Source organism: Enhydra lutris, unplaced genomic scaffold (assembly GCF_002288905.1).
Source record: "Enhydra lutris kenyoni isolate GAN:26980312 unplaced genomic scaffold, ASM228890v2 scaffoldscaffold41, whole genome shotgun sequence".
Classification (NCBI taxonomy): Eukaryota; Metazoa; Chordata; class Mammalia; order Carnivora; family Mustelidae; genus Enhydra; species Enhydra lutris.
Window position 1 is genome coordinate 18,827,075 of NW_019154125.1, and position 25,595 is coordinate 18,852,669.

The 25,595-nt window shown below is 39.4% G+C and overlaps 1 protein-coding gene across 2 annotated transcripts in view; it reads right to left on the reverse strand.

The window, feature by feature from the left end:
* LOC111155373 (scaffolding protein involved in DNA repair) overlaps positions 1 to 25,595 on the reverse strand; it is a 490,720-nt gene that overhangs the window by 450,478 nt on the left and 14,647 nt on the right. For both annotated transcript variants that reach the window (XM_022515520.1, XM_022515521.1), the window contains exon 4: positions 8,473 to 8,636. The gene's annotated coding sequence lies outside the window, so the exon portion shown is untranslated. The remainder of the gene's footprint in view (positions 1 to 8,472; positions 8,637 to 25,595) is intronic.

The following is a 25,595-nucleotide window of genomic DNA, read 5'->3' on the forward strand; positions in this document are numbered from 1 at the left end:
TCCAGATGGCCAACAGACACATGAAAAAATGCTCCACATCACTTGGCACCAGGGAAATACAAATCAAAACCACAATGAGATACCACCTCATACCAGTCAGAATGGCTAAAATGAACAAGTCAGGAAATGACAGATACTGGCGAGGATGCGGAGAAAGAGGAACCCTCCTACACTGTTGGTGGGAATGTAAGCTGGTGCAACCACTCTGGAAAACAGTGTGGAGGTTCCTCAAAAAGTTGAAAATAGAGCTACCCTATGACCCAGCAATTGCACTACTGGGTATTTACCCTAAAGATACAACCGTCGTGATCCGAAGGGGCACATGCACCCGAATGTTTATAGCAGCAATGTCCAAAATAGCCAAACTATGGAAAGAACCTAGATGTCCATCAACAGAAGAATGGATAAAGAAGATGTGGTATATATATACAATGGAATACTATGCAGCCATCAAAAGAAATGAAATCTTGCCATTTTGACGACATGGATGGAACTAGAGGGTATTATGCTTAGTGAAAGATGTCAACTGGAGAAAGATATGATCTCCCTGATATAAGGAAGTAGAGATGCAACGTGGGGGGTTTGGGGGGTAGGAAAAGAATAAATGAAACAAGATGGGATCGGGAGGGAGACAAACCATAAGAGACTCTTAATCTCACAAAACAAACTGAGGGTTGCTGGGGGGATGGGGGGTTGGGAAAGGGTGGTGGGGTTATGGACATTGGGGAAGGTATGTGCTATGGTGAGTGCTGTGAAGTGTGTAAACCTGGCGATTCACAGACCTGTACCCCTGGGGATAAAAATATATTATATGTTTATAAAAAGTAAAATTTAAATTAAAAAAAAAACTCATTAAAAATGTAATTAAGGGGCGCCTGGGTGGCTCAGTGGGTTAACCCTCTGCCTTCGGCCCAGGTCATGATCTCAGGGTCCTGGGATCAAGCCCCGCATCGGGCTCTCTGCCTGGCAGGGAGCCTGCTTCTCCCTCTCTCTCTGCCTGCCTCTCTGCCTACTTGTGATCTCTCTGTGTCAAATAAATAGATAAAATCTTTAAAAAAAATGTAATTAAAAGTATACTTTCAAATGTCTATATAAATTTAAACAAATGAGTAAAAATAAACAAAGATAAAATTATAAATATGCTCAGTTTTACAAATATTTTCAAAGATCACTCTGTAAAGGGTTATAATATATTCCCATGTAAGAATACAAAATTTTATCCTTACTTTATTGAAACTTTTCCGTATTTCATCTATGAGATACTAAATCATTTGTTCTACCACAACTGTTAAGTATACAAAGGAAACATCTATTTCATAACAATGAATAGGTATTTCAAATCTGAAAACCTCATTTCTCTTTAAAACTTCATGAACTACTTGGAGATCTTTATTTGTGTCAGCCAGCTTATGCTGCACACCTTCAACAAACACCTGAACCTTATTCAGTTTAACTGATATTTATTATGCCTGTTAACTTGCATAGGAGTCACCCCATAAAATACATGAGAATTACATAACAAAGCTCACCTAAATCAAACATCCTTCACACTCCCTGAAAAATGTAGGTACGAAGAGAAACCACTGCTGTGTCTCTGCTGCCCTCTACAGGAATGGTTCTTTGAAGACACAGAAATTGTGAAAACCCAGACAGCCATACCAACCAATACAGAAATTAACATCAGTTATCAACTGTATTTGTCAAATGTGCTAAAAGATGACATTATAAAGAGAACTTATTGCTATTCTCTTTATTTCTATCATGCTTTTTCTCCAAGTAGTTGAACATGTCGTTAAACTGTTAAACTTCAAGGAATACAACCTGAGTAATTAAGAGAATTTGGGATCAGATTCTGTTAAATTAGAATCTCATTCTGCCGTTTATTATCTCTATTTCCATTCTCTCATCTATAAAATGGAGTTATTAATGACATCTAGCTGACATAATCAGCACTTTAGTAAAGTGCATGACATATAGTAAAAACACAGGGTTATCATGTTATCAATGTTATTATTGCTATTACTATTGACACTGTTAACAAAATGGCCACGACCACAGCTCAGAAACCAGAGCTCCTGAGTTAGAATCCTGGCTCAGTCACATACTACTTTATGACCAAAGAAAAATTACTTAATCTCTATATGCCTTAGAATCCTCTGAAAATTAGGGATGATAACAATAGTTCCCATTTCACAAGAGTGATTATGAGGTTTAACTAAGCTAATGTACATAGTACCGCACTTAGAAGAATGTCCCACAAGGAAGAACTCATAATGTTAGCATGTGCTATTATTATGAGTTCAGTTGCCTTTACTTAAGCGCTACCAGAATTCTGCTCCAGAGAACTGGCGAAATTATGCTCACAGGCCAGATTGTTTCCTAAGTCAACAACATCACTCATGTCAGCCTGAGCAAGTAATTCAAAACAGACCTAAATAATAATTAATGTTTCCCACTGAGTGAAAGTATGGTTCTCCCACAGAGTAAGTATCCACATACCATATATGTTCTATTTCTACATTCATGAATGAGAGACAAATAGTGTGTTGTTCATAAAATAGTAACAATTATTCAACAGTAAAAAGGTAAGGGACAGCTTTTTTCTGGAGAACTAAGTAATACAAAATTTCTAATTACAATATAAATCTTCCCTCTTCCATTTTATTCAATGTACATGGCTCATTTAAACATTATAAGACACTACTGACACCCTATATCTCCTGCCCTATCTTCAGTGACACTGGCTCTATCTCCAATTTCCAGCAATTCCATTTCTTTGCCTCAGGGATTTCTCTGGCTGCCATAAGCCATTTTTCCCCACCTGTGCAGTAGTCTATACGAACGAGGAAATATTCCATTGCCCAAATTCCACCAAGGGCCATCCCATAACCAATGAACAAAGGGATCTACACGAGTAACTCAGCACTCTTGCCCCTTTCCTGTCCCCGATGGGATAATCCTGAGGCTCCCAGAGTTTTACAGCAGTGCTAAGTTACAGTTCCCCACAATAATGAATGATCCCTGATTGACTGCTATTCCATCCCAGGCTCACTTGCTCACCACTACTAGGTTTTCTCAGGGCATGCTTCTATGCAAATTCAAAGACAAATATTCACAAAAACTGTGAATATAAGACAAGTCCACAAAAACCATCACATATTTTACTTTTCTCAACCAACCTGAAATGCTGAATAAACAAAAGAGAAAGGTTAAGGTACTGTGTAAGTATGAGGAAGGAAGTGCTAGTGTGACAGCAAATGCTGGGCAGAGCATGCAAGTATGAGTTAATCTCCTGAGGGCAGATGCCAAGACAACATCAGCTATAGAAGAGATTCACTGAAGGAAGCACCTGCAAAGGATAAAGGGGAGAAAGTAGGAGTCAAGGAGAGATTTAGGACCACAGTGTAGGTCTGAAAACTATAAGAGGACAAGAAGTAAAAAATAAAGAGAACGGAGTAAAAGATGTCTTAGACTGCAGTGAAGCCCATGGGTAACACGGCCCTAGTACAAACAAAATGAAGGATCCTGAAGGATGGCAGTTGGGGCTGTCAATCAACTGTGTTCCTTGCAGCTGAAGATCTGAGTGCACATTACCACAGCTGCACCGCAGAGAATAATGACGCAAAGTGATATTATTGCAGCAACTTGAAAAATGTGTCTAGAGAAAAACTTCCTCTCCTCCAAGATTGTTGGTTATTAATATGTACTACTCTTTTGCATGATTATATACTTCATGTAATGCAGTATCAAACTATATAGATTCTTTGGTAAACTGGCTTACTTCCTCAATAGTATTCATGATGATAATATAGCACTTCACTTTATACAAACCAATTTGCCTGTGTTCATAGAAAATTAGCTTTCAGAAGTTTTTTCTCTTCTAAACAAGGCTATAATGAATAGTCACATATATATATTCCTTTAGCCATGTGTGAAAATTCCTCTGAACAGTTGCTTTCAAATATTTTTACTTAAGAACAGTAAAAAATACATTACATATTGTAATTCAACACACATATACCAAAAAATGTAACTGAATAAAAAACTGCATGAAAATACAAACTCATACATTCCAACGTAGTCTGTTTTATTCCACTGTATTGTATATATGATATTTCATTTTTAATTTACACTTCCCATACTACTAGTGAGACTGAGCATCTTTTCACATGCTTAGTGGCCATTCAGGTTTCCCTTTCCTATTCATGACCTGAATTTCATTTTGGCTATGTCTTTTCCTTACTGGTTTGTTAAAGTTCTCGATATATTCTGGATATTACTACAGAATGTCCTTTTCTAGAAAACATTTTTAATGCAAGTAATAAGTTTACTTGGTTCAAAATTCAAAATAGCATACAGGTTATTTAGTAAAAACAGCTTCCTACCACTCTAGAGATATTCCATATAAACACATATTCTTCCCATTTTTTTTTCTTTATTTAATTTAAATTTTGTTAGTTAACATACAGTGCAATATTGGTTTCTGGAGTAGAATTCAGTAATTCAACACTTACATATAGTACCCAGTGCTCATCACACAACCGCCCACTTTAATACCCATCGCCCATCTAGCTGATGACCTTCCCACCTTCCTCTAGCAACCCTCAGTTTGTTCTCTATAATTCACTTATGACTTTTTTGCTTTTCCCCCTTCCCATACGTTCATGTTTTCTTTCTTAAATTCCACATATCGGTGAGATCATATGGTATTTGTCTTTCTCTGACTTATTTTACTTAGCATAAGTAATCCATTCTGATATCCTGTGTCTTTTGATTGGGGCATTTAGTCCATATACATTCAAAGTGATTACTGAAAGATATGAATGCAGCACTATTGTGTTACCTGTAGAGTTGGTGATTCTGGTGATGTTCTCTGGTCCTTTCTGGTCTTTGTTCTTTTTGGTATTTTTTTCCCCGCTCATAGAGTCCCCTTAGTATTTCTTGCAGGGCTGGTTTAGTGGTCACAATCTCCTTTATTTTTTGTCTAGGAAACTCTTTATCTCTCTTTCTATTTGGATGACAACCTTGCTGGATAAATAATTCCAACCCATTACATTAAATATTGGAATACTGGAATAATAACCCCAACTCATCATATAGACTAATTCCAACGTACCACTTTGAATAATTCCAGCTCATCTCAGTGAATATTTCCTTCAACTCCTTTATGGCCCACAAGGTTTCAGCGGACAGATCTGTTGCGAACCTGATCTGTCTTCCCTCGTAAGATAAGGACTTTTCTTTATTTTGTTGCTTTCGGGAATCCTTCCCTGTCTATTTTGTGAATTTGACTATGATATGCCTTGGTGATGGTTGCCTCTTTTTGAATTTAATGAGATTTCTCTGCTTTTTGGATTTTAATGTCTGTGTCTTTCTCCAGGTTTGGGATGTTTTCACCTATAATTTGTTTGAATAAACTGTCCCTTTTTTTCTCCCTACATCTTCTGGGACTCCTATGATACAAATGTTATAACAGTTTAGTAAGTTGCTGAATTCCCTATGTCTACCTTTGTGATCCATTACCTGTTTTCTTCTTTTTTTCAGCTTCCTCATTTTCCAACTTTTTATCTTCTATATCACTGATTCAGTCCAATGATTCACCTGTCCTCATTTTTATGGCCTCCACTTAGAACTGCATCTTGATTACAGCATTTTTAATTTCAGCTTGACTAGATTTTAGGTCTTTTATCTCAGCAGTACAGGATTCTCTAGTGTCTTCTATGCTTTTTTTCAAGCCCAGCTAGTACCCTTATAATCATTGTTTTAAATTCTAGTTAGCTATATTGATTAAATCCCTGGCTGTGAGTACTACCTGCCATTCTTCTGGAATAAATTTCCCTCTCTCATCATTTTGTCCAGAAAAGAAAGGAAGACAGGGAGCTGGGTGGCTCATTCAGTTAGGCCTTTGTCTTCACCTCAGGTCATGATCTCCGTGTCCTGGGATCAGGCCCTGTGGCAGGCTTCCTGATCAGCAGGGACTCTGCTTCTCCCTCTCCCTCTGTCCCTCCCCCAACTTGTGCTTGCTCTCTCAAATAAATGAATAAATAAATCTTAAAAAAAAGAAAGAATCTAGATCCCAAAGTAAGAAAAAAATATAAAAATAAAAAATGCTAAAAATATAAAAATAAAAAATGCTAATGAAAGTAAACAAAAAATAAAAATATAAAGTATACATATAAAAATGTAAACAACTTTTTAAAAAGAATTGCAAAAAATAAGAAAATAAATGAAAAAGAAGGAAGTAAAGAATAAAAGTCCAAAGGAGGCTAGATACTATTTTTCCTCAGTGCTGAAGCTTTCAGAACTCTATGATCAGTAAACTCAGTGCAAGCAAATTGTTTGTACTGGTCTTCTTGGGAAGGGGTCTGTTGTGCTGATTCTCAGGTGGACTTGCCCTCAGTGGTGGGGAAGGGGGGGAGCAGCAGCCAGGGAGGCAGGGCTTGGTGTAAGCAGCTCCAGAATCCACTAGGTGGCCCTGTTTTTCTCCCTGAAGACTTTCAGTGCTGATGGTTATGTGGGATGAATATGGTGGCACCCCACTCTCTAGCCCAGGAGCTGAAAACTCACATCCCCCACTCTTCAAGGAACCCTCACAGAAGAGCAGTCAATCACTCTTGCCTCCCTAGTTGCCATCAGAACCCTGTGTTCACCCTGTGTCCAAGCTTTTTTACCTCAGGCATGCATCTGAGTTTCAAAACCAAATTTTAGGGACTTCTGTGGCACAGACCTGTGTTGATTCCCAGGGGAGGATCTTTACACAATTCTACAGACACACACACCCCCCTTCTTGACAGGCTGCATGATCCAGTAATGAAAGAGATTCAGGTGGGAAAAGAAGAAAATTATTAACCAAGACCAAAACCACAAAAAGGATGAGCTTGCAATAAAAAGAAAAGACCCTGTGGCTTAGGCTGAATACCTATTTTCCTTCTTGAAATCTGAAATTCCAGTACATGCAAGGCAGAGAGAGTGTCTACTTTACCAGCCCCCAACAGAAAGTCTGGGCATTGAGTCACCAATGAGCTCCCCTGGCAGGCAACATTTTACAGACATTATCAAAAACTCATTGCTAGAGCAATTAAGCATACCTTGTGTGACTCCACTGGAATAAAACTCTTGAAAGATTGCTGATTTTGATTTGTATTGTTTCACTATAATAAATCATAGCCCTGAGAGTTTGACTGTACACTAAATGCTGAGAGCCCTCGTGGTGAATTACCGAACATCAACATGGACTTGGAACAGATTCACCACATACTCAAAAAAAAGTTTGATAAACTCTAAGCAGATAACCACCTGTAGGCATATCACAATCACACTGCTTAAAAGAAGTGATAAAGAAGAAGTATTTAAAAATCAAGAATGAGAGGGGACCCTGGGTGGTTCAGACAGTTGAAGAGCTGACTCTTGATTTCAGCTCAGGTCATTATGTAAGGGTCCTAGGACTAAGCTCTCTGCTCAACACAAAGTCTGCTTGGAATTCCCTCTCTCCCTCTCCTGTCCCTCCCCACACCTCCCTCAAAAAAATAAATCTTAAAAAGAAAAAAATCAAGAATGAGAATAGCTTCAGGCTTCTTAATAGCAACTCTGGAACTAGAAGACAATGAAATAATGCCTTCAAAATTCTGAAGAAAAATAATTTCCAACCTAAAATTCTATTTAAATTGCCATCCACTTATCAAAGTGTGATAAACTCATCTTCTGACATGCCATTTATCTTCCATAAATCCTCTCTTGAAAGCTACTAGAAGATGTCCTCAATCATACTGAGAGTGAAAACCAAGAAAGAGGAAGACATGGAATCCAGGATAAAGTTGCTCTACATTAGAAAGAAGTGAAGGGAATTACCAGGAAGATGGTGAAGAGAGATGTAAGGGTAGCTAAATCCACAAAGCAGAGAGGATGAGTTCAACTTAGAGCAGCTAGGAAGTTGTGGGAATGAGCTCTCCAAAAAGACAAAACAGCTGGACTGCCCACTTTGCCTGAAAACCTTAACAGGAGAGCTAAACAATGGCAAAAAACGTAGTTTTATTAACAATAAATAAAGTTAGGCAAACAAAAACCCAAAATAATTAACTCCAAGGAAAATGAAAAGTTGTGAAGGAAAAATAATCATAATTAATATTTAGCATGGTTATGAATATTATGCAATGCTAAATACTAATCTAACCAAATCATGATACATGTGTCCTTAAGGAATGGAGGAATGGAAAAAGTTTCATATGTTAGCAGGTGCAGGGAGTGGGTGAGGAGGAGTGGGTTACCCATGTTACCCATGAGGAGTGGGTTATCCATGTTACCCATGTTTATAAGCACATTATAAGCATGTTAGTTAGAGACAAGGAGGTAAATAATGAAAGAATCACTAAGAGTCAAAAGTGACTGCCCTGGAAAAAGGAGTTAAAAATGAAACACCAAAAGACTATGATTAACAAATGTCCTAACCAGAATTTTGAAACAAACGGTACTTACCTTTACAAGCTCAGAGGGCCTCTCTTCACTAGTCGAAGAATGATTGCTTGAACAAGAAGCACAGTCTGATATTTCCACAACACTCTCAACATCTTCAAATTCATTATACTCACTAGTATCTTCCCTGTCACTGTCAATCTCCCAGTCAATAAATTGTAGTTCATCTAAAAAACACAGTTTTAAACAATTGTATATATGCTTAATGTTTCTTAATCTATTTTCTTTATTCTCAGTAGTTAAAAACATCCATATTGCTGAGTAAATTTTAAAACGTATATTAAAAGACTGTGAAAAATACACTCCAACTCTTATCTCTAGCCATCCTGTTTCTCCTATCATCCCTACCCCAATTCTCAGGTAACTACTTTTATTAATTATTTTTGTATCTTTCTAGGGTTTTTCCAGCATGTTCAAGGAAATAAAATATAATTTTTTTCCTTCTTTCTGATACACTTTAATTTTTTTTTTTAACTTAACAGAGGTTTTCCATATCAGTAACAGGGTATCCTCATTCTTTTCTAACACATAGTATTCCACCGCATAGCTGACACACAGTTTATTTAATCAGTGTCCTTTAAAAAAAAAAAAAAGATTTTATTTATTTATTTGACAGAGAGGCAGCGGGGGAGGGAATATGAGCAGGGGGAGTGGGAGAGGGAGAAGTAGGCTTCCTGCTGGAAGCCCGACATGGGCTCAATCCCAGGACCTGAGCCAAAGACAGATGCTCAACAACTCAGCCAAGCAGGGGTCCCTTTAATCAGTCTCTTGTTTTTTTGTTTTGTTTTGTTTAGTTTTAAAGATTTTATTTATTTATTTGACAGACAGAGATCACAAGTAGGCAGAGACGCAGGCAGAGAGAAAGGAGGAAGCAGGCTCCCTGCTGAGCAGAGAGCCGGATGTGGGGCTTGATCCCAGGACCCTGGGATCATGACCTGAGCCAAAGGCAGAGGCTTAACCCACTGAGCCACCCAGGCGCCCCATAATCAGTCTCTTGTTAACAGACTTCTTAAAGAACCTAAAATTTTTTTTATAGATTTTGCATCAAGTTTTAAAAAAACAAGTAAATTTAGGTTTTAGTTTACTATTATAAGCACTGTTATCTAGGTGCTACTTTTGCAAAATTTAATTTGGAAGTTAAATTATTTTCATATCTCAAATAACCAAATTTAATCTATCTTTAAAAAAATAAAAGTAGCTATTGGGGTAAATTAATCTCTAGGTATCTCTGAGGCATGTAAGATAAACCTTTCCTACAGTACAAAGCCCAAGTATTCCTTCACGGCTACTTCAGCAACTCAGAGGCCTAGTAAGATATCTTGCCCTATTTTAGAGGTATACTAGCAACAATTATTTCCAGATAGAAGTAATATTAAAAATAAAATAACTTACTAGCTTTAATACCTGAAAGGGAATACAAAATTACAAAAAAAAAAAAAAATTTAAGCTAAAGGTAAAAGTATGGAATAAAGCAAACAAAAATGTAAGTCTTCTTTTTTCTGACACCGTTGTTCCAGAAGATAAAAGTCCACTATAGAGGGGGGGACAAGATGGCGGGAAGCAAGAGGAGGCGCCTTTTCAACCTGTACCCTAAAGTGAGCTGATTACCTACCAAAGAACTCCGATCACCCATGAATTCAGCCTGAGATCAGAATTATACACATCTGGATCTCTACAGGGGCAGAAGACGCCAGTGGGCAGGTAAAGCGGAGTGGGAAAGGCGGACTGATATCAGAAGATAAACAAAAGGGGGAGGGAGCCACCAGAGGTGACCGGTTGGAAAGTAATACCCCTAATACGAGCTAGAGTGCCCTGCGTCTGGGGACCACCATTAACTTGGAGACTGGTTGAAAGCACTCCAAAAGAGCAAAAGATCACAGGGGGGGAATTGTGGGAATCAGGGCGGCTAAGGACAAGGGCTTAAGTCCCCTGTCCCAGGACAGCCTCCCCTGGCGCAGAGCCAGAGAGAGTGTAGCGGAGAAACCAGGTCTTGGTCCCTGAGCCGCCAGCGCGCCCGAGATTGCATGGGTTCTGGCCCCTGTGAGGGGATGGGAGCCACGCCTGACGGCAGAACGCGCAACCCCTGCTACAGAGCCTGAGATGCACGTGCCCCTCATCCTCCCCTGAGAGAGGTACAAAGGCCCAGCCGGCGCTCTTTGACACGCACCATTGTTTCAGAGCCTAAGACACTTGCCCCAGACTCTCCCCTGAAGGAGGTGCGCGCAAGCCAGGCTCTCTTAGACCCAGAAAGACCAGGCACTCCAGCCTGGGCCAGCGGGAAAATCTCAGTGTGCAATCGCTGCTTGGAACCTCTCTGGCGGTCTGGAGCTGCCCAGACAGCCGCCGCTGCTGCCGTGGTTTTGGGTACAAGCAGAAGATCCTGAGTACCTAGGGACCGCGACTCGGAACCTGCTCTGCCAGCGGCCAAGGGGGGATTTATATGGACTCTGCAACACCCACAGAAGAACAGACTGAGGCTTCTCTCTGAGAGGGACGTGAGGGTGCAGTTTGCTTTCCTCTAAACCTACAAAAACCATCAAAAGCGGTCAAGGCGAGAGGAAAAAAAAAAAAAGGTGAACAAACATAAAAACCTCCAGAGAACAAAAGCCTGAAAAAACTGGTTTCCTCAGAGCCCACCCCCTTGATGGGGTGTGGAGGACTTAACTCAGGGAACATCATTGACTGAAAACCCACGTGGCAAGCCCCTCCCCCAGAAAACCAACCAAGGGGGGAAAAAAAAAAAAGACTATGAAAGAACCACCACCACTACTTCACAAGACAACTTTTATTTTTAATTTGTTCCCACTATTCTGGCTCATTTTTTTATAGATAATTTTTTAACCTATTTATCATCACAGTGAGCTGTCCAGGACATAAAATTCCATAACCTTCTAACCTGAACTTTTTGATACATACACTTGTGTTTTTCTTTTGCATTTCTATTTTTTGAATTTTTTTTAAATTTTAGTTTACTTTAGTCTAGTTTATTCCTTTTTTATTTTTATTTTCTAATATTCATATAGAGGTAAACTTCAAAGTAATCCCCTTTCCCCAATCCATACTACCCCTATAGGTAAACCAATTTTTAATCCCCCTTTAGCCTAGGAAAGTTGAGTCCTTTAACAAAGATATCAAGATACATCCAGGAAGAATCAAAACAACCTCCCTTGCCCACACTGAGAATTTATAACCACTCTCCCATCTTTTTCTTCCACCAGTGTTTCTGTGTTTTTGTGTTTGTCCTGATAGTATATAAATCTTACACTTGGGGTTCTTTTCAACAAGGTTCTTCCTTTATTTGCATATACATAATTTTTCTCTCTTGTTATATACTTTTATCAGTCTTTTTGTTTGTATACCTCATAAATCTTACCTTGGGGACCATTTGGGCTGAACCTTCTCTTTCATCTTCCCTTTCTTTCCTGTCTCTGTCTCTCTCTCTCTCTCTCTTTTTTTTTTTTTTCTTTTTCCTTTCTTTTTTCTCTCATTTGGGTGGGCAATCCTGATTGCTCAGACGTGTTCCAGGGTGCACCCAGACTGCACCACGGTCAGTACAACTAGCTACATCTGTTCAGTCATCTCTCACCAAAATGACTAGGAGGAGGAATGCCCAACAGAAGAAAAATACAGAGGATGGACCTTCTGCAACAGAGCTAATGGCTATCAACATAGACAATATGCCGGAAAGAGAATTCAGGCTAACAATTATCCAGGCAATAGCTAGGTTGGAGAAAGCCATGGATGACCAAACGGAATTGATTAGGGCCGAGCTGAAAGCGACCAGACAGGATGTTCACAATGTTAGGGCAGAGCTAAAAGCTACCAGGACTGAAGTTCACAATGCTCTCAATGAGTTCCAATCTAATATAAATTCTCTCAAAGCTAGGGTAACTGAGACAGAAGAGAGAATTAGTGATCTGGAGGACAAACAGATAGAGAGAAAGGATCAAGAGGAAGCCTGGAAAACCAGCTTAGAAACCATAAAAACAGAATCAGGGAAATAAATGACGCCATGAAACGTTCCAACGTCAGAATCATTGGAATCCCTGAAGGGAAGGAGAAAGAAAGAAGTCTAGAAGATATAGGAGAACAAGTTCTTCAGGAAAATTTTCCCAATCTCGCGAATGGAACCAGCGTTCATGGACTAGAGGCTGAACGGTCTCCACCCAAGATTATAGATTCCAGAAAAACATCAAGGCACCTGATAGTCAAATTGAGGAATCATAATTGTAGGTATAATCTCTTGAAAGCTGCGAGGACAAAGAGGCTCCTTACTTACAGAGGAAAGCCCATCAGAATAACGTCAGACCTGTCCACAGAGACCTGGCAAGCCAGAAAGGGTTGGCAAGATGTATTCAGGGCACTAAATGAGAAGAACATGCAGCCAAGAATACTTTATCCAGCAAGACTGACATTCAAAATGGATGGAGAGATAAAGAGTTTCCAAGACCGGCAAGGTTTAAAAGACTATGCAACCACCAAGCCAACACTGCAGGAAATATTAAGGAGGGTTCTATAAAAGAGGAAAAATCCTAAGAATAGCATTGAACAGAAATATAGAGACAATCTACAGAAAGAAAGACTTCAAAGGTAAAATGATGTCAATAAAAACGTATCTATCAATAATCACTCTCAATGTGAATGGCCTAAATGCGCCCATAAAACGGCACAGGGTTGCAGATTGGATAAAACGACAGGACCCATCCATATGTTGTCTACAAGAGACCCATTTTGAACCTAAAGATACACCCAGACTGAAAGTGAAGGGATGGAGAAGCATCTTTCATGCCAATGGGCCTCAAAAGAAGGCTGGGGTAGCGATTCTCATATCAGATAAATTAGATTTTAAACTAAACACTGTAGTCAGAGATACAGAAGGACACTACATCATTCTTAAAGGGACTATCCACCAAGATGATCTAACAATTGTAAATATCTATGCCCCCAATATGGGAGCAGCCAATTACATAAGAAAACTGTTAATCAAGATAAAGAGTCATATTGATATGAATACATTAATAGTAGGAGTTCGTAACACGCCTCTCTCAGAAATACACAGATCATCGAAGCAGAAAATCAATAAAGAAACAAGAGCATTGAATGATACATTGGACCAGATGGACCTCATAGATATATACAGAACATTCCACCCTAAAACAACAGAATACTCATTATTCTCAAGTGCACATGGAACCTTCTCAAGAATAGACCACATACTGGGTCACAAATCAGGACTCAAACGATACCAAAAGACTGAGATTATTCCCTGCATATTCTCAGATCACAATGCTTTGAAACTGGAGCTCAATCACAAGGAGAAGTTCAGAAGGAACTCAACCACCTGGAAGCTAAATTCCACCTTGCTTAAGAATGCTTGGATCAACCAGGAGATCAAAGAAGAACTGAAACAATTCATGGAAACCAATGAGAATGAAGACACTTTGGTCCAAAACCTATGGGATACAGCAAAGGCGGTCCTAAGGGGGAAATACATAGCCATCCAAGCCTCCCTCAAAAAAATTGAAAAATCCAGAACACACCAGCTGTCTCTACACCTTAAAGAACTGGAGAATCAGCAACAAATCAAACCAACTCTACACATAAGAAAGGAAACCATCAAGATTAGAGCTGAGATCAATGAGGTAGAAACCAGAGATACAGTAGAATGTATCAATGAAACTAGAAGCTGGTTTTTTCAAAGAATCAATAAGATCGATAAACCATTGGCCACACAAATCCAAAAGAAAAGAGAGAAAGCCCAAATTAATAAAATTATGAATGAAAAGGAAGAGATCACAACTAACACCAAGGACGTAGAAACAATCATCAGAAGTTATTATCAAAAGTTATATTCCAATAAGCTAAGCAACCTAGATGAAATGGATGCATTCCTGGAAAACTGTAAACTCCCAAAATTGAACCAGGAAGAAATCAACAACCTAAATAGACCAATATCTAGTAACGAGATTGAAGCAGTGATCAAAAACCTCCCCCAAAAAAGAGCCCAGGACCTGACGGATTCCCTGGGGAATTCTACCAAACTTTCAAAGAAAATAACACCTATTCTCCTGAAGCTGTTTCAAAAAATTGAAGCAGAAGGAAAACTTCCAGACTCTTTCTATGAAGCCAGCATTACCCTGATCCCCAAACCAGGCAAAGACACTACCAAAAAGGAGAATTTCAGACCAATATCACTGATGAATATGGATGCTAAAATTCTCAACAAGATCCTAGCAAACAGGATCCAACAGCACATTAAAAAGATTATCCACCATGACCAGGTAGGATTCATTCCTGGGCTACAAGGATGGTTCAACATTCACAAATCAATCAATGTGATAGAGCAAATTAATAAGAAAAGAGAGAAGAACCACATGGTCCTCTCAATTGATGCAGAAAAAGCATTTGACAAAATCCAGCATCTGTTCCTGATTAAAACACTTCAAAGTATAGGGATAGAGGGAACATTCTTGAACTTCATCAAATCTATCTATGAAAGACCCACAGCAAATATCATCCCCAATGGGAAAAAGCTTGCAGCCTTCCCGTTGAGATCAGGAACATGACAAGGATGCCCACTCTCACCACTCTTGTTCAACAGAGTATTATAAGTCCTAGCAACAGCAATCAGGCAACAAAGAGAAATAAAAGGTATCCAAATTGGCAATGAAGAAGTCAAACTCTCTCTCTTCGCAGATGACATAATTCTTTATATGGAAAACCCAACAGACTCCACCCCCAAACTACTAGAACTCATACAGCAATTCAGTAACATGGCAGGATACAAAGTCAATGTACAGAAATCAGTGGCTTTCTTATACACTAACAATGGAAATACAGAAAGGGAAATTAGAGAATCGATTCCATTTACTATAGCACCAAGAACCATAAGATAACCTGGGAATAAACCTAACCAAAGAGGTAAAGGATCTGTCCTCGAAGAACTACAGAACACTCATGAAAGAAATTGAAGAAGACACAAAAAGATGGAAGACCATTCCATGCTCTTGGATTGGAAGATTAAACATTGTTAAAATGTCTATACTGCCTAAAGCCATCTATACTTTTAATGCCATTCCGATCAAAATTCCACGGGTATTCTTCAAAGAGCTGAAGCAAATAATCCAAAAATTTGTATGGAACCAGAAGAGACCCCGAATCGCTAAGGAAATGCTGAAAAACAAAAATAAAACTGGGGCCTCATGTTACCTGATTTCAAGCTTTACTACAAAGCTGTGATCACCAAGACAGCATGGTACTGGCATAAAAACAGACACATAGACCAGTGGAACAGAGTAGAGAGCCCAGACATGGACCCTCAACTCTATCGTCAGTTAATCTTCGATAAAACAGGAAAAAATATACAGTGGAAAAAAGACAGTCTCTTCAATAAATGGTGCTGGGAAAAGTGGGTAGCTATATGTAGAAGAATGAAACTCGACCATTCTTTTACACCGTACACAAAGATAAACTCAAAATGGATAAAAGACCTCAACGTGAAACAGGAATCCATCAGAATCCTAGAGGAGAACATAGGCAGTAATGTCTTCGATATCAGCCACAGCAACTTCTTTCAAGATATGTCTCCAAAGGCAAAGGAAACAAAAGCCAAAATAAACTTTTGGGACTTCATCAAAATCAAAAGCTTCTGCACAGCAAAGGAAACAGTCAAGAAAACAAAGAGGCAACCCACAGAATGGGAGAAGATATTTGCAAATGACAGTACAGACAAAAGATTGATATCCAGGATCTATAAAGAACTCCTCAAACTCAACACACACAAAACAGATAATCCTATCAAAAAATGGGCAGAAGATATGAACAGACACTTCTCCAATGAAGACATACAAATGGCTATCAGACACATGAAAAAATGTTCATTATCACTAGCCATCAGGGAGATTCAAATTAAAACCACATTGAGATATCACCTTACACCACTTAGAATGGCCAAAATTAGCAAGACAGGAAACGACATGTGTTGGAGGGGATGTGGAGAAAGGGGAACCCTCTTCCACTGTTGGTGGGAATGCAAGTTGGTGCAGCCTCTTTAGAGAACAGTGTGGAGATTCCTCAAGAAATTAAAAATAGAGCTTCCCTATGACCCTGCAATTGCACTACTGGGTATTTACTCCAAAGATACAGGTGTAGTGAAAAGAAGGGCCATCTGAACCCCAATGTTTATAGCAGCAATGGCCACGGTCGCCAAACTGTGGAAAGAACCAAGATGCCCTTCAACGGACGAATGGATAAGGAAGATGTGGTCCATATACACTATGGAGTATTATGTTTCCATCAGAAAGGATGAATACCCAACTTTTGTAGCAACATGGACGGGACTGGAAGAGATTATGCTGAGTGAAATAAGTCAAGCAGAGAGAGTCAATTATCATATGGTTTCACTTATTTGTGGAGTATAACAAATAGCATGGAGGACATGGGGAGTTAGGAGAAGGCAGTTGGGGGAAATTGGAAGGGGAGGTGAACAATGAGAGACTATGGGCTTTGAAAAACTATCTGAAGGGTTTGAAGAGGTTGGGGGGTAGGAGGTTGGGGGAACCAGGTGGTGGGTATTAGAGAGGGCACAGACTGCATGGAGCACTGGGTGTGGTATAAAAACAATGAATACTGCTATGCTGAAAATAAATTAAAAAAAAAAAAAAAAGTCCACTATAGTGATTATAAAAGACTGGAGGTCAGACTAGTCTGGGAGAAGTAGACACATAATGGCAGTAAAATAACTGCAGCAACCACTCTTACCATTAGAGAATGGCAGGGAAATACCACATGTAACAACACATTTACTCATGGAAGCCAGGCAATGGAACACATAAATTCTCCAGGTTGCTGAAGCCTCACAGCAGAAAGCCAAGGGAAAGGCAGAGCTCTGAGGTATGCAAGTGCCCCCAGAGCTATTGTACTTTTGTAGCATTTGTCCATTTGTTCCTCATTCATTCAGTAAAAGCAGTGCTACAAAGAGCCTACTACATCATCCTAGACATTTAAAGTACAAAACAAACAAACACAGGATGTAATACAGAACACTGTTCCTACCCTGGAGAAGCCCATCGATGAATAATACTTATACTGCAGCTTCTGAGTGCTATGAAATGATATACCACAACCCAAACTAATAAGACCTTTCATTCTTCACAATAATTTTATGAAACAGGCAAGACAATTACTGATGAAGAAACTGAGTCTCCAAAAAGTTAAGAAGCTTTTTCAAAGTTACAAAAAAACACAAATGGACGGGGAATATTTTTTTTTAAAGAAGAAAAGATTTTGACAATTTTAATTCAGGGCTCTTCCCTGTCAATCACAATTCTGGGCCTTAAGGCCCAGAGACTCTAATCCAATATAAGTAGAAGGAGGTCTAGGTATATTGTGTTTAAAACTCACCTGGTAGATGGAGAGGAGAAAGGAGTTCGGGGAAATTGGAGGGGGAGACAAATCATGAAAGACTATGGACTCTGAAAACAATCTGAGGGTTTTGGAGGGGCGGGGGTGGGAGGTTGGGTGAGCCTGGTGATGGATATTATGGAGAGAACATATTGCATGAAGCACTGGGCGTGGTGCATAAACCATGAATTCTGGAAAACTGAAAAGAAATTAAAAACAAACAAACAAAAAAAAAACAAAAAAAAACAAAAAAAACCCTCACCTGGTAATTCTGATAAGAAGCCAAGTCTCCTAAGCACCAAAACAGTGTTGAAGCACACAGCACTGAAGTTAGACATCCCTAACTATAAATATTAATTGGCACACTTGTTAACTATGTGACTCCAGGTAAGCGATTTGACTTCTCTGAGTCCCAAATTCCTTCTGTAAATTGAGGGTACTCAGCTCACAAGATATAGTAGATAAAAAAGAAAATAACATACATTATATCCAGCCAAGTGTCTGAGGTAAAACAAGAATGATAAACAGTAACTAAAGATAAAGAGCAGTGAGGGGAGGAGGAGATGGAAAAGGAACAGAGAAGAGAAAGATAAGCCAGCAGTTACACACATGATTAGATACACTCAAAGGGATCATGTACTTGTTACCTAATAGTCAACTTGCTTAAGAAAAGTCAACAATTTGTTAACACATTTCAAAGTAGTTAGCTCAAAGTACCTTTCCATTCTTAGAATTTTGAAAAGTACTATGTCTTTTCATAGAGAAAGAAATAGACAATTTTAATAGCAGTTTTAATGAGATGAGATAGCATACTCAACTCATTTAATGAGATAGCATACTATCCACCAACAAAAAAACATAGTTTTTAATAACAAAATGTTCTTAGATGTGTAAAGACCAAGAGTTACCAAACAACGAATTTCATTTCATATGGCTGAATTAATAAATAAGCCCTGTGAGCTTATGTATAACCTTAAAACACCACCTCACCTGTTTATTACTAGAATGTGAACTGGTAGTTACCAAGATGGCATACAAAGTGGCCAAAGGTATATAATCCCTTTCCACAGGTTTGTATAAACATAACCTTAACCAAGTAACCAAATCATATGAAGGTTATTTTGAAAGCATTAACACTTCTAAATACTCTAGATGAGCTATACACCCTAAAAACTATAAAAAGACGTGATTTTCCTAATTCTAAGTCTACGGTTCTCAACTCAGGATGATTCTGCCCTTCTGCGGACATCTCACAACAACTGGAGACATTTTTAGCTGTGACAACTGAAGCTGGGGAGGGATGCCTGGGTGGCTTAGTCAGTTAAGCATCTGCCTTCGGCTCAGATCATGATCCCAGAGTCCTGGGATTGAGTCCTACCTACATCAGTTGGGAGCTTTCTCCTCCTGCCTGCCACTCCCCCTACTTGTGTGTACGCACACACTTTCTCTCTCTCTAACAAATGAATAAAATCTTAAACAACAACAACTGGGGCTGGCAGAGCTGTCACTAGTGAACAGAGGCCAGAGATGCTGCTAAACACCCTATGCTGCACAAGAAAGCCCCCTCTCCCACACAAAGAGTTTTCTGGCCCCAAATGGCCCCAATGGGAAACCTTGTTTTAAACTGTCAAAAACAGGGGCCAAAATGGCAGAGAAGCAGGGGACCCTATTTCAACCAGTCCCCTGAATTAAGCTGGATATCTACTAGACCACTCTGAACACCCATAAAATCAGCCTGAGAAGTAAGAAGATCTATCAGGATCTATACCAACAGAATATCTCCAGTGGCTGGTTTTGAAGTTCGAAGCAGGGAGCCATGATTCTGTGGGCAGATACTGGATGATAAACAGAAAGGGGAGGGAGCTACCAAAAGCAATGTCGCTGGGAAGGTGAAATAACACAGGAGCCCAAAAGCGTCCCATGCTGGGGACAGGGCACAGATTCGCAGACTGGCAGCCTCGGGGAAAGGCCTTCAGGGCAGCCCCCCAGACTGAAACCTGGAGCTCTGGAGGCAGACGTGGGAACTGGAGGCAACTGGTGGCTTTAGAAGCACAGAGGGCACAGACGTGCCTGGACCTAGAAGTGAGCGCTAGGAGTGCTGCTGTGGGGCGCACAACCCAGGATGCTGGGGTTTTCAGCAGCAAAGACAGAGACAGAGACAGTGTGGCCTGTAGGGCTTTCTGGAGAACAGACTGTGATCTCTCTGTTTTGAGAGAGAAGACTGGATACAGTCACTTCTGCTCTGACAGAAAACAAAAGCCCCCCCCCAAAATCAGTTTTCACTAAGCCCATATCCCCCACAGGGGGCAGAGCAATTCTGCCCAAACAGGGTTGCCTAAGTAACAGTGCAGCAGGAACTTCCCCCAGAAGACAGGCTGAAAGAACAAGAGGCTAACAACCTTAAGGACCCTATAAAACAGGTGCATCTTGCTGGAATTGTGGTCAATACTTTGAACTCTGTACATTCCTCAACCACCCTTGACCAGAATGACTAGGAGGAGGAATCCCCGACACAGGAAAAATTCAGAGACTGTGACCTCTGCAACAGAATTAAAGGATATGGATATAAGCAAGACATCAGAAATAGACTTCAGGGTAACAGTTATGCAAGCAATAGCTAGGTTGGAGAAAAACCCTAATGACAACACAGATTCTCTAAGGGCAGAAATGAGAGCTGATCTGGCAAATTTTAAAATGCCATCAATGAAATCCAATCTAGATACTCTAACAACTGGGTAAATGAGGCAGAAGAACAAATTAGTGATCTAGAAGACAAACTAATAGAAAAGAAGGATCAGGAAGAGGCCTGGAACAAACAACTTAGAATCCATGAAAACAGAATTAGAGAAAAAATGGAACACCATGAAATGTTCCAATGTCAGAATTATTGGGATCCCTGAGGGGGCTGGAGAGAGTGAGAGGACTAGAAGATATATTTGAGCAAATCATACCTGCAAACTTCCCTAATCTAGGGAATGAAACAATTGTTCATGTCCTAGAGGCAGAGAGAACACCCCCCAAGATCAAGGAGGGCAGACGGACCCCCAGGCATGTGATATTGAAACTCGTGAACCTTAAACTAGGTAAAATATCTTAAGGTCAGCTAGGGGGAAGAGATTGCTTACGTATAGAGGGAGGATCATCAAAATAACGTCAGACCTGTCCACAGAAATCTGGCAAGCCAGAAAGGGCTGGCAAGATATATTCAGGATACTAAATGAGAAGAACATGCAGCCAAGAATACTCTATCCGGCAAGGCTGTCATTTAGTTGGACAGAGATGGATGGATAGATGGATAGAGAAAGAAAGAGCTTCTAAGACCAGCAAAAACTGAAGAAATATGTGACCACTAACCCAGCCCTGAAAGAAATGCTAAGGGGAGCTCTATAAGAGAAGAAATACCCCAAAGAGTGATGTAGAACAAAAATTACAGAGACAATCTATAGAAACAAGAACCTTACAGGAAACATGATGACAATAAAAACGTATCTTTCAATAATCACTCTCAAAGTGAATGGCCTAAATGCTCCCATAAAATGGCACAAGGTTGTAGATTGGATAAAAAGACAGGAACCATCCATACGCTGACTGCAAGAGACTCATTTGAACCTACATCCAGACTGAAAGTGAAGGGATGGAAAACCAGCTCTCTTTCATGCTAATGGACTGCAAAAGAAAGCTGGGGTAGCAATCCTTGTATCTGACAAATTAGATTTTCAGCTAAAGACTGCGGAGATACAGAAGGACACTATATCATTCTTAAAGGGTCTATCCAACAAGATCTAACAATTGCAAATATCTATGCCCCCAACATGGGAGCAGCCAACTACATAAGCCAACTGTTAACCAAAAGAAAGAGACATACTGATAACAATACGTTAATTGTAGGGGATCTTAACAGTCCACTCTTAGCAACAGGCAGATTATCTAAGCAGAATATCAACAAAGAAACAAGAGATCTGATGGACCTCAAAGAAATATACAGAACATTCCACCCTAAAACAACGAAATACTCATTCTTCTTGAGCACACATGTAACTTTCTCCAGAATACACCACATACTGGGTCACAAATCAGAGCTCAACCGATACCAAAAGATTGAGATTATTCCCTGCATATTCTCAGACCACAGGGCTTTGAAACTGGAACTCAATCACAAGAACAAATCTAGAAGAAATTCAAACACTTGGAAGCTAAGGACATCCTGCTCAAGAACGTTTAGGTCAACCAGGAAGTCAAAGAACGTAAACAATTCATGGAAACCAATGAGAACGAAAACACATTGGTCCAAAACCTATGGGATATGGCAAAGGCGTTCCTAACAGGGAAATACATGGCCATCCAAGCCTCACTCAAAAAAATAGAAAAATCCCGAACACTAACTCTCTTTATACCTTAAAGAACTGGAGAATCAGCAACCAATTAAGCCTAACCCACTCATGAGAAGGGAGATAATTAAGAAGAGAGCAGAGATCAATGAATTAGAAACCAGAGATGTAACAGAACACATCAACAAAACCAGAAGCCAGTTCTCTGAAAGAATTAATAAGATCGACAAAGCACTGGCCAAACTAATCCAAAAGAAAAGAGAAAGGACCCAAAGTAATAAAATTATGAATGAAATGGGGGAGATCACGATTAACCCCCAGGAAATAGAAACAATCATCAGAAATTATTATCAACGGCTATATGCCAATAAATTAAGCAACCTAGAAGAAATGGATGCATTCCTATAAACGTATAAAATTCCAAGACAGAAACAGGAAAAAATTGGCAACCTGAACAGACAATCTCGTTCCTAGTTATTTAACTAGGAACAAGATTGAAGCAGTGATCAAAACCTCCCAAAAAACAAGAATCCAGGACCTGATGGATTCCCTGGGGAATTTTACCAAACATTCAAAGAAGAAATAATACCTACTCTCCTGAATCAGTTTCAAAAAATAGAAACAGAAGGAAAACTTGCAGATCCTTTCTATGAGGCCAGCATTACCTTGATCCCCAAACCAACCAAAGACCCCATCAAAAAGGAGAATTTCAGACCAATACCCCTGATGAATATGATGCTAAGATTCTCAACAAGATCCTAGCTAATACGATCCAGCAATATATTAAAAAGAATATCCAGGGCACCTGGGTGGCTCAGTGGGTTAAGCCTCTGCCTTCAGCTCAGGTCATGATCTCAGGGTCCTGGGATCGAGTCCCGCGTTGGGCTCTCTGCTCAGTGGAGAACCTGCTTCCTCCTCTATCTCTCTCTCTGCCTGCCTCTCTGCCTACTTGTGATCTCTCTCTGTGAAATAAATAAATAAAATCTTAAAAAAAAAAAAAAAAAAAGACTATCCACCATGACCAGGTGGGATTAATAAGAGAAAAGAACCACATGGTTCTCTCAATTGATGCAGAAAAAGCATTTGACAAGATACAGCACCCTTTCTGGACTAAAACTCCTCAAATTAGAGGGATAGAGGGAACATTCCTCAGTTTCATAAAATCCATCTATGAAAAACACACAGTAAATATATTCTCAATGGGGAAAAGCTAACAGCCTTTCCCTTAAGATTAGGAACATGACAAGGATGTTCACTCTCAGCACTATCGTTCAACATAGTACTTGAAGTCCTAGTCATAGCAATCAAACACCAAAAAGAAATAAAAGTTACTCAAACTGGGAAAGAAGAAGTCAAACTCTCTCTCTTCACAGATGACATGATACTTTATGTGGAAAACTGGAAGACTCCACCCCCAAATTACTAAACTCATACAGCAATTCAGTAATGTGGCAGAATACAAAATCAATGCACAGAAATCAGTTGCTTTCTTATACACTAACAATGAAACTGTAGAAAGAGAAATATAGAGAATCAATTCCATTTACAATAGCACCAAAAACCATAGGATACCTTGGAAACCCTAACCAAAAAAGTAAAGGATCTATACTCTAGAACTACAGAACACTCAGGAAAGAAATTGAAGAAGACACAAAAAGATGGAAAAATATTCCATGCTCATGGATCAGAAGAATAAACATTGCTAAAATGTGTATGTTGCCCAAAGCAATCTATATTTTCAAGCCATCCCAATCAAAATACCACCGGCATTTTTCAAAGTGCTAGAACAAACAATCCAAAAGTTTGTATGGAACCAGAAAAGACCCCAAATCACCAAGGAAATGTTGAAAAAGAGAAATAAAGCTGGGGACATCGCATTGCCTGATTTCAAGCTATATTACAAATCTGTGATCATCAAGTCAGCATGGTACTGGCGCAAGAACTGACACATAGACCAATGGAACAGAGTAGAGAGCCCAGATATGGACCCTCAATCTTATGGTCAAATAATCTTCCACAAAGCAGGAAAAAATATCCAATGTAAAAAAGACAGTCTCTTCAATAAATGGTGCTGGGGAAATTGGACAGCTATATACAAAAGAATGAAATTCGACCATTTTCTTATACCATACACAAAGATAAACTCTAAATGGATGAAAGACCTCAATGTGAGATAGGAATCCATCAATATCCTAGAGGCGAACACAGTAACCTCTTCAACATCTGTCACAGCAACTTCTTTCAAGACACGTCTCCAAAGGCAAAGGAAACAAAAGCAAAAATGAACAGATGGGACTTCATCAAGATCAAAAGCTTCTGCACAGCGAAGGAAACAGTCAACAAAACAAAGAGGCAACCCATGAAATGGAAGATATTTGCAAATGACACTATAGAGAAAGGGTTGATATCCAAGATCTATGAAGAACTTCTCAAACTCAACATCCAAAAACAAATAATCAAGTCAAAAAATGGCCAGAAGACATGAATAGACACTTCTCCAACGAAGACATACAAATAGCTAACAGAAACATGAAAATATATTCATCATCATCAGCCACGTTGAGATACCACCTTCTATCAGTTCAAATGGCAAAAATCGACAAGGCAAGAAATAACAAATGCTGGAGAGGATCTGGAGAAAGGGGAACCCTTTTACACTACTTGTGGGAATGCAAGTTGGTGCAGACACTTTGGAAAACAGTGTGGAGGTTCCTCCAAAAAAAAAAAAAAATTTGACCCAGCAATTGTACTACTGGGGTTTACCCCAAAGATACAGATATAGCGAAAAGAAGGGGCACATGCACCCAAATGTTCATAGCAGCAACATCCACAATAGCCAAACTGTGGAAAGAGCCAAGATGTCCTTCAACAGACGAATGGATAAAGAAGATGTGGGCCATATATAAAATGGAATATAACTCAGCTATCAGAAATTATGAATATCCAAATTTTGCATCAACATGGATTGGACTGGAGGAGATTATGCTGAGTATAATAAGTCAAGCAGAGAAAGTCAATTATCTTATGGTTTCCCTTACTTGTGGAACATAAGGAATAGCATGGAGGACATTAAGAGAAGAAGGGAAAAATGAAGGGGAGGGAATTGGAGGGGGAGACGAACCATGAGAGACTACTGACTTCAAGAAACAAACTGAAGGTTCTAGAAGGGAGGGGGTCAGGGGGATGTGTTGGCCCGGTGATGGGTATTAAGGAGGGTACATATTGCATGGAGCACTGGGTGTTATATGTAAACAGTGAATCTTGGAACACTACATCAAAAACATCAAAAACTAATGACGTATGGTAAGGTGACTAACACAACACAATAAAAATTTAATAAAAAAATAAAATACACTGTCAAAAACAGAATACAAAACAAAATGTCATCAAAACAGA